The following is an 8,359-nucleotide window of genomic DNA, read 5'->3' as shown; positions in this document are numbered from 1 at the left end:
CAATTCCAGAACAACTGTCTTAGCGAAAGGCTCCTTGAGGGGAAAGCTGTAACTCTGTGAGATGATTTCACAGAACACAAAGAAGTTTCTCAGAAAGCTACTTTCTCTTTGTTATCAGAGGATATTTCCTTTGGCCCTATAGTCTTCAAAGGGATCCGAAATATCTGTTCTCTGATTCCACAGAAATAAGGCTAGCAAAGAGATCCACGAAATGCAGATGTAACTCTGTGAGATGAATTAACAGAACACTAAGCAGTTTCTCAGAAAGCTTCTTTCCAGATTTCATCTGAGGATATTTCCTTTTTCACCATAGCCCTCTATGGGCTTCCAAATATCACTTTGCCAATTCCACAAGAACTGTCTTAGCGAAAGGCTCCTTGAGGGGAAAGCTGTAACTCTGTGAGATGATTTCACAGAACACAACGAAGTTTCTCAGAAAGCTTCTTTCTCTTTGTTATCGGAGGATATTTCCTTTGGCCCTATAGTCTTCAAAGGGATCCGAAATATCTGTTCTCAGATTCCACAGAAATAAGGCTAGCAAAGAGATCCACGAAATACAGATGTAACTCTGTGAGATGAATTAACAGAACACTAAGCAGTTTCTCAGAAAGCTTCTTTCCAGATTTCATCTGAGGATATTTCGTTTTTCACCATAGCCCTCTATGGGCTTCCAGATATTACTTTGCCAATTCCAGAACAACTGTCTTAGCGAAAGGCTCCTTGAGGGGAAAGCTGTAACTCTGTGAGATGATTTCACAGAACACAAAGAAGTTTCTCAGAAAGATTCTTTCTCTTTGTTATCGGAGGATATTTCCTTTGGCCCTATAGTCTTCAAAGGGATCCGAAATATCTGTTCTCAGATTCCACAGAAATAAGGCCAGCAAAGAGATGCGGGAAATACAGATGTAACTCTGTGAGATGAATTAACAGAACACTAAGCAGTTTCTCAGAAAGCTTCTTTCCAGATTTCATCTGAGGATATTTCCTTTTTCACCATAGCCCTCTATGGGCTTCCAGATATTACTTTGCCAATTCCAGAACAACTGTCTTAGCGAAAGGCTCCTTGAGGGGAAAGCTGTAACTCTGTGAGATGATTTCACAGAACACAAAGAAGTTTCTCAAAAAGCTTCTTTCTCTTTGTTATCGGAGGATATTTCCTTTGGCCCTATAGTCTTCAAAGGGATCCGAAATATCTGTTCTCAGATTCCACAGAAATAAGGCTAGCTAAGAGATCCACGAAATACAGATGTAACTCTGTGAGATGAATTAACAGAACACTAAGCAGTTTCCCAGAAAGCTTCTTTCCAGATTTCATCTGAGGATATTTCCTTTTTCACCATAGCCCTCTATGGGCTTCCAGATATCACTTTGCCAATTCCACAAGAACTGTCTTAGCGAAAGGCTCCTTGAGTGGAACGCTGTAACTCTGTGAGATGATTTCACAGAACACAACGAAGTTTTTCAGAAAACTTCTTTCTCTTTGTTATCGGAGGATATTTCCTTTGGCCCTATAGTCTTCAAAGGGATCCGAAATATCTGTTCTCAGATTCCACAAAAATAAGGCTAGCAAGGAGATCCACGAAATACAGATGTAACTCGGTGAGATAAATTAACAGAACACTAAGCAGTTTCTCAGAAAGCTTCTTTCCAGATTTCATCTGAGGATATTTCCTTTTTCACCATAGCCCTCTATGGGCTTCCAAATATCACTTTGCCATTTCCACAAGAACTGTCTTAGCGAAAGGCTCCTTGAGGGGAAAGCTGTAACTCTGTGAGATGATTTCACAGAACACAACCAGGTTTCTCAGAAAGCTTCTTTCTCTTTGTTATCGGATGATATTTCCTTTGGCCCTATAGTCTTCAAAGGGATCCGAAATATCTGTTCTCAGATTCCACAGAAATAAGGCTAGCAAAGAGATCCACGAAATACAGATGTAACTCTGTGAGATGAATTAACAGAACACTAAGCAGTTTCTCAGAAATCTTCTTTCCAGATTTCATCTGAGGATATTTCCTTTTTCACCATAGCCCTCTATGGGATTACAAATATCACTTTGCCAATTCCACAAGAACTGTCTTAGCTTAAGGCTCCTTGAGGGGAAAGCTGTAACTCTGTGAGATGATTTCAGAGAACACAACGAAGTTTCTCAGAAAGATTCTTTCTCTTTGTTATCGGAGGATATTTCCTTTGGCCCTATAGTCTTCAAAGGGATCCGAAATATCTGTTTTCAGATTCCACAAAAATAAGGCTAGCAAAGAGATCCACGAAATACAGATGTAACTCTGTGAGATGAATTAACAGAACACTAAGCAGTTTCCCAGAAAGCTTCTTTCCAGATTTCATCTGAGGATATTTCCTTTTTCACCATAGCCCTCTATGGGCTTCCAGATATCACTTTGCCAATTCCACAAGAACTGTCTTAGCGAAAGGCTCCTTGAGTGGAACGCTGTAACTCTGTGAGATGATTTCACAGAACACAACGAAGTTTTTCAGAAAACTTCTTTCTCTTTGTTATCGGAGGATATTTCCTTTGGCCCTATAGTCTTCAAAGGGATCCGAAATATCTGTTCTCAGATTCCACAAAAATAAGGCTAGCAAGGAGATCCACGAAATACAGATGTAACTCGGTGAGATAAATTAACAGAACACTAAGCAGTTTCTCAGAAAGCTTCTTTCCAGATTTCATCTGAGGATATTTCCTTTTTCACCATAGCCCTCTATGGGCTTCCAAATATCACTTTGCCATTTCCACAAGAACTGTCTTAGCGAAAGGCTCCTTGAGGGGAAAGCTGTAACTCTGTGAGATGATTTCACAGAACACAACCAGGTTTCTCAGAAAGCTTCTTTCTCTTTGTTATCGGATGATATTTCCTTTGGCCCTATAGTCTTCAAAGGGATCCGAAATATCTGTTCTCAGATTCCACAGAAATAAGGCTAGCAAAGAGATCCACGAAATACAGATGTAACTCTGTGAGATGAATTAACAGAACACTAAGCAGTTTCTCAGAAATCTTCTTTCCAGATTTCATCTGAGGATATTTCCTTTTTCACCATAGCCCTCTATGGGATTACAAATATCACTTTGCCAATTCCACAAGAACTGTCTTAGCTTAAGGCTCCTTGAGGGGAAAGCTGTAACTCTGTGAGATGATTTCAGAGAACACAACGAAGTTTCTCAGAAAGATTCTTTCTCTTTGTTATCGGAGGATATTTCCTTTGGCCCTATAGTCTTCAAAGGGATCCGAAATATCTGTTTTCAGATTCCACAAAAATAAGGCTAGCAAAGAGATCCACGAAATACAGATGTAACTCTGTGAGATGAATTAACAGAACACTAAGCCGTTTCTCAGAAAGCTTCTTTCCAGATTTCATCTGAGGATATTTCCTTTTTCACCATAGACCTCTATGGGCTTCCAAATATCACTTGGCCAATTCCAAAAGAACTGTCTTAGCGAAAGGCTCCTTGAGGGGAACGCTGTAACTCTGTGAGATGATTTCACAGAACACAACCAAGTTTCTCAGAAAGCTTCTTTCTCTTTGTTATCGGAGGATATTTCCTTTGGCCCTATAGTGTTCAAAGGGATCCGAAATATCTGTTCTCAGATTCAACAGAAATAAGGCTAGCAAAGAGATCCACGAAATACAGTTGTAACTCTGTGAGAGGAATTAACAGAACATTAAGCAGTTTCTCAGAAAGTTTCTTTCCAGATTTCATCTGAGGATATTTCCTTTTTCACCATAGCCCTCTATGGGATTCCAAATATCACTTTGCCATTTCCACAAGAACTGTCTTAGCTTAAGGCTCCTTGAGGGGAAAGCTGTAACTCTGTGAGATGATTTCACAGAACACAACGAAGTTTCTCAGAAAGCTTCTTTCTCTTTGTTATCGGAGGATATTTCCTTTGGCCCTATAGTCTTCAAAGGGATCCGAAATATCTGTTCTCAGATTCCACAGAAATAAGGCTAGCAAAGAGATGCAGGAAATACAGATGTAACTCTGTGAGATGAATTAACATAACACCAAGCAGTTTCTCAGAAAGCTTCTTTCCAGATTTCATCTGAGGATGTTTCGTTTTTCACCATAGCCCTCTATGGGCTTCCAGATATTACTTTGCCAATTCCAGAACAACTGTCTTAGCGAAAGGCTCCTTGAGGGGAAAGCTGTAACTCTGTGAGATGATTTCACAGAACACAAAGAAGTTTCTCAGAAAGCCTCTTTGTCTTTGTTATCAGAGGATATTTCCTTTGGCCCTATAGTCTTCAAAGGGATCCGAAATATCTGTTCTCAGATCCAACAGAAATAAGGATAGCAAAGAGATCCACGAAATACAGATGTAACTCTGTGAGATGAATTAACAGAACACTAAGCAGTTTCTCAGAAAGCTTCTTTCCAGATTTCATCTGAGGATATTTCCTTTTTCACCATAGACCTCTATAGGATTACAAATATCACTTTGCCAATTCCACAAGAACTGTCTTAGCTTAAGTTTCCTTTAGGGGAAAGCTGTAACTCTGTGAGAAGATTTCAGAGAACACAACGAAGTTTCTCAGAAAGCTTCTTTCTCTTTGTTATCGGAGGATATTTCCTTTGGCCCTATAGTCTTCAAAGGGATCCGAAATATCTGTTTTCAGATTCCACAGAAATAAGGCTAGCAAAGAGATCCACGAAATACAGATGTAACTCTGTGAGATGAATTAACAGAACACTAAGCAGTTTCTCAGAAAGCTTCTTTCCAGATTTCATCTGAGGATATTTCCTTTTTCACCATAGCCCTCTAGGGGTTCCAAACATCACTTTGCCAATTCCACAAGAACTGTCTTAGCGAAAGGCTCCTTGAGGGGAAAGCTGTAACTCTGTGAGATGATTTCACAGAACACAACGAAGTTTCTCAGAAAGCTTCTTTCATCGGAGGATATTTCCTTTGGCACTATAGTCTTCAAAGGGATCCGAAATATCTGTTCTCAGATTCCACAGAAATAAGGCTAGCAAAGAGATCCACGAAATACAGATGTAACTCTGTGAGATGAATTAACAGAACACTGAGCAGTTTCTCAGAAAGCTTCTTTCCAGATTTCATCTGAGGATATTTCGTTTTTCACCATAGCCCTCTATGGGCTTCCAAATATCACTTTGCCAATTCCACAAGAACTGTCTTAGCCAAAGGCTCCTTGAGGGGAAAGCTGTAACTCTGTGAGATGATTTCACAGAACACAACCAAGTTTCTCAGAAAGCTTCTTTCTCTTTGTTATCGGAGGATATTTCCTTTGGCCCTATAGTCTTTAAAGGGATCCGAAATATCTGTTCTCAGATTCCACAGAAATAAGGCTAGCAAAGAGATCCACGAAATACAGATGTAACTCTGTGAGATGAATTAACAGAACACTAAGCAGTTTCTCAGAAAGCTTCTTTCCAGAATTCATCTGAGGATATTTCCTCTTTCACCATAGCCCTCTATGGGATTCCAAATATCACTTTGCCAATTCCACAAGAACTGTCTTAGCGAAAGGCTCCTTGAGGGGAAAGCTGTAACACTGTGAGATGATTTCACAGAACACAACGAAGTTTCTCAGAAAGCTTCTTTCTCTTTGTTATCGGAGGATATTTCCTTTGGCCCTATAGTCTTCAAAGGGATCCGAAATATCTGTTCTCAGATTCCACAGAAATAAGGCTAGCAAAGAGATCCACGAAATACAGATGTAACTCTGTGAGATGAATTAACAGAACACTAAGCAGTTTCTCAGAAAGCTTCTTTCCAGATTTCATCTGAGGATATTTCCTTTTTCACCATAGCCCTCTATGGGCTTCCAGATATCACTTTGCCAATTCCACAAGAACTGTCTTAGCGAAAGGCTCCTTGAGGGGAAAGCTGTAACTCTGTGAGATGATTTCACAGAACACAAAGAAGTTTCTCAGAATGCTTCTTTCTCTTTGTTATCGGAGGATATTTCCTTTGGCCCTATAGTCTTCAAAGGGATCCGAAATATCTGTTCTCAGATTCCACAGAAATAAGGCTAGCAAAGAGATGCAGGAAATACATACGTAACTCTGTGAGATGAATTAACAGAACACTAAGCAGTTTCTCAGAAAGCTTCTTTCCAGATTTCATCTGAGGATATTTCCTTTTTCACCATAGCCCTCTATGGGCTTCCAAATATCACTTTGCCAATTCCACAAGAACTGTCTTAGCGAAAGGCTCCTTGAGGGGAAAGCTGTAACTCTGTGAGATGATTTCACAGAACACAACCAAGTTTCTCAGAAAGCTTCTTTCATCGGAGGATATTTCCTTTGGCCCTATAGTCTTCAAAGGGATCTGAAATATCTGTTCTCAGATTCCACAGAAATAAGGCTAGCAAAGAGATCCACGAAATACAGATGTAACTCTGTGAGATGAATTAACAGAACACTGAGCATTTTCTCAGAAAGCTTCTTTCCAGATTTCATCTGAGGATATTTCGTTTTTCACCATAGCCCTCTATGGGCTTCCAAATATCACTTTGCCAATTCCACAAGAACTGTCTTAGCCAAAGGCTCCTTGAGGGGAAAGCTGTAACTCTGTGAGATGATTTCACAGAACACAACCAAGTTTCTCAGAAAGCTTCTTTCTCTTTTTTATCGGAGGATATTTCCTTTGGCCCTATAGTCTTCAAAGGGATCCGAAATATCTGTTCTCAGATTCCACAGAAATAAGGCTAGCAAAGAGATGCAGGAAATACAGATGTAACTCTGTGAGATGAATTAACAGAACACTAAGCAGTTTCTCAGAAAGCTTCTTTCCAGATTTCATCTGAGGATATTTCGTTTTTCACCATAGCCCTCTATGGGCTTCCAGATATTACTTTGCCTATTCCAGAACAACTGTCTTAGCGAAAGGCTCCTTGAGGGGAAAGCTGTAACTCTGTGAGATGATTTCACAGAACACAAAGAAGTTTCTCAGAAAGCTTCTTTCTCTTTGTTATCGGAGGATATTTCCTTTGGCCCTATAGTCTTTAAAGGGATCCGAAATATCTGTTCTCAGATTCCACAGAAATAAGGCTAGCAAAGAGATCCACGAAATACAGATGTAACTCTGTGAGATGAATTAACAGAACACTAAGCAGTTTCTCAGAAAGCTTCTTTCCAGAATTCATCTGAGGATATTTCCTCTTTCACCATAGCCCTCTATGGGATTCCAAATATCACTTTGCCAATTCCACAAGAACTGTCTTAGCGAAAGGCTCCTTGAGGGGAAAGCTGTAACACTGTGAGATGATTTCACAGAACACAACGAAGTTTCTCAGAAAGCTTCTTTCTCTTTGTTATCGGAGGATATTTCCTTTGGCCCTATAGTCTTCAAAGGGATCCGAAATATCTGTTCTCAGATTCCACAGAAATAAGGCTAGCAAAGAGATCCACGAAATACAGATGTAACTCTGTGAGATGAATTAACAGAACACTAAGCAGTTTCTCAGAAAGCTTCTTTCCAGATTTCATCTGAGGATATTTCCTTTTTCACCATAGCCCTCTATGGGCTTCCAGATATCACTTTGCCAATTCCACAAGAACTGTCTTAGCGAAAGGCTCCTTGAGGGGAAAGCTGTAACTCTGTGAGATGATTTCACAGAACACAAAGAAGTTTCTCAGAATGCTTCTTTCTCTTTGTTATCGGAGGATATTTCCTTTGGCCCTATAGTCTTCAAAGGGATCCGAAATATCTGTTCTCAGATTCCACAGAAATAAGGCTAGCAAAGAGATGCAGGAAATACATACGTAACTCTGTGAGATGAATTAACAGAACACTAAGCAGTTTCTCAGAAAGCTTCTTTCCAGATTTCATCTGAGGATATTTCCTTTTTCACCATAGCCCTCTATGGGCTTCCAAATATCACTTTGCCAATTCCACAAGAACTGTCTTAGCGAAAGGCTCCTTGAGGGGAAAGCTGTAACTCTGTGAGATGATTTCACAGAACACAACCAAGTTTCTCAGAAAGCTTCTTTCATCGGAGGATATTTCCTTTGGCCCTATAGTCTTCAAAGGGATCTGAAATATCTGTTCTCAGATTCCACAGAAATAAGGCTAGCAAAGAGATCCACGAAATACAGATGTAACTCTGTGAGATGAATTAACAGAACACTGAGCATTTTCTCAGAAAGCTTCTTTCCAGATTTCATCTGAGGATATTTCGCTTTTCACCATAGCCCTCTATGGGCTTCCAAATATCACTTTGCCAATTCCACAAGAACTGTCTTAGCCAAAGGCTCCTTGAGGGGAAAGCTGTAACTCTGTGAGATGATTTCACAGAACACAACCAAGTTTCTCAGAAAGCTTCTTTCTCTTTTTTATCGGAGGATATTTCCTTTGGCCCTATAGTCTTCAAAGG

This window comes from Macaca nemestrina, chromosome 12 (genome assembly GCF_043159975.1).
Source record: "Macaca nemestrina isolate mMacNem1 chromosome 12, mMacNem.hap1, whole genome shotgun sequence".
In the NCBI taxonomy this organism is placed as follows: domain Eukaryota; kingdom Metazoa; phylum Chordata; class Mammalia; order Primates; family Cercopithecidae; genus Macaca; species Macaca nemestrina.
This window is presented reverse-complemented; position numbering follows the sequence as displayed.